Below are 2,548 nucleotides of genomic sequence, written 5' to 3'. Positions count from 1 at the left end.
TCTGCTTTGTAGAGTGTTGAGTCACTAGGCTCCTCCATGCCACTTGGCACTTAGAGGGTGACAGATGTCTTCCATTGAGAGGGGAGGGCAACTTCATGAAGGATAAAGAGGCCCTTACCTGCCTCAGTGACAAGAAGCCCTGACCATCGGAGGATGGGGGGATGTCTTAGGTTTTACAGTCTGAAGGGGAAATTGAGGCCTGTGATCACTTAGCACTCAGTGAACACCCGCTGCTTGCTGGCAACTGGGATGCATGGTTCAGCAAGCCATGCTCAGCTTCATCGGTGGGAGACAACCCGAAGCTGGCAGAGACGGCTGGACGTGGGGCTCTGACATTGGAGTAACCGCCCTACCAGGGCGCGCTTCTGCCTATTGGGAGCTTTCCTTCACAAGATCTGGTACTTCTGTCTGTAGTCTAATGGCCTTCTGATAGCCTTGTGTTGTGGGCAGTCTGCCAGCACTCACTGGGTGGGTATGTGGCACGGTGTAACAGGTTAGCGTATGCTAGTTTTCCAGCAAATGTGAAAACTTGTAAAACAGATACATGATGGGATTATTTCTTCATTTAGCAGAATTCATGTAAGATTTAGTTTGAAGTTCTTACATGTTCAAGTCCTCTGCAGCTTTTCCAGGTTTTGTAGCTGTTAGGTACAGTCTTTAATAGGTCTCCATCATCGTGTTGGTGTCTTCCTATGAAGAATGCCATCGCTGGCGGTGAGTGAGAATTACATGCTGAAGGACGGGCAGTGCAGGGTGCACGTGTGCATGTGTACCCCAAGGGTGTGTTTTCCAGGAGAAGGACTCGCAGTGAGGGGGAGGGGAGAAAGGTGTCCTGAAAATGGCCCTGGGTTGTGTCACTAGTGCTTTCTAATGGAACAACCTAGAGTCCCTCCTTTACTCCGCAGCTAGTCACGGAGCAGCTGCCCTGAGCTCTGTATTGTCCTGTCAGCTGGGACACCAAGGTTTACTCCTCCCCCGAGCTCTGCTGGGACCCTGGGCTGCCTCTGTGTCTGCTTCGCATCCTCTGTCCCTCGGATGTGGTGGGCACTCGAAGGCTCTGCTGAGCCTGCACACAGGTCTGTCAGTGAATCCCGGTGCTGGATGGTTGGCTCAGGCTTGCGACTCCTTGCTGCCATCCGTCCATATTTCAGACTGAGTGGGTACCTTGATCAGGAGGTGCCACAGTTGCTTCCCATTCTGAATTCTGAGGCTAGAACATGTCCTTTGACCCTCCGCTGCTACATGCTATGTTCTCCTGGGAGCATCTGAGACTCCGTGGATCCTTGTTTCCTGCGTTGTCTACATCTGCTAAGGAGCTTGGTCCTTGTGCGCTCTGTCTCCTGCAGCCCACTACAGCCTGCCTTCCCTCATGTTCTCATTGCCGTTGCCCTGGTTTGGGCTTTCATCCCCTTTTTGGATAGCGTAGAAGCCTGCCTGCCAATTCTGAGTCATTCTTGCTGCTATCAGAACTCTGGCAAATCTGAGCCCTGAACAAATGCAAATCATTTGTGCTGGCATTCAGTGCGCTCCTAGCACCTCTGCCAGGAGTAGAACACACTTCACCACAGCCACAATAAAGTCCTTCCAACTTTGGTAATGCTGTGGTTTCATTCATAGCCTTCTCACTACATACAGTTACATTCATGGAAGGATGAGGAATTAACACTGGGCTTAAAATGCTGCCTTTTCTCTTAGTCACCATATGAAGATAAATGGAGATGGTCAACATTGCAAACAGGCGAATGAAGACCAAAGAAGGTGAGCATTGCTGTGAAAGACAACTAGTCTAGGCTGAGATAGGGAAGGAGGCTCCGGCATTGTGCTGGAATACGAGTGGTGCCTGGCCACGCGACCTCAGCCCCATGGTCTGCCCAGTGTGCCTCCCTAGCCCCGTTGTAGTTGTGATCAACTAAGAGCTGGGTTTGTTGTTTAAGGAAATGGGACAGAATCCAGGGATTGTTACCATGGTTTTATTTCTTTCAAAGTGCAGCCTGATTGTTTTCACCCAGAAAGAGCTGGAGCCAACTGAAACTGGAAAGTACTCCAGTGACTTCAAAAAGTTCACCAAAGTAGGTTATGAAAACTAGCCACAGATTGCACTTTTATTTTAACCACCAAAAACTACGTTTTCCAGGAATTTATTGTTTTTAGCTTCTATTCTTACTGGGAAAAACAGGTTTATAGAGAGGAGAAACTCCCCCAGTGGCTGCAGTGGCCCAAGCTGAGCTGATCGTGAGCCTCTTCCGGGTCTCCCATGCAGGTGCAGATTTCAAGGCTTTTGGCCATCTACTGCTTTCACAGGCCTTAAGCAGGGAGTTCAGAATGTATGGGAGACAGTAAAATAGTGTTTAGGAGACCTTTAGCTACCCCATACACAGAAAATGAACTCGATACATGTCATAGGTCCAAACTGTAAAAGCTAAAACTTAAAAATTTAGAAGGAAATCTGGAAGCAATTCTCCAAGATTATGTCGGGCAAAGACTGATACACCACCAAAAGCATAAAGAAAAATGGGATGATGAACTTCACCAAAATATAAAAGTTTTC

This window comes from Ochotona princeps, chromosome 24 (genome assembly GCF_030435755.1).
Source record: "Ochotona princeps isolate mOchPri1 chromosome 24, mOchPri1.hap1, whole genome shotgun sequence".
NCBI lineage: Eukaryota > Metazoa > Chordata > Mammalia > Lagomorpha > Ochotonidae > Ochotona > Ochotona princeps.
This window is presented reverse-complemented; position numbering follows the sequence as displayed.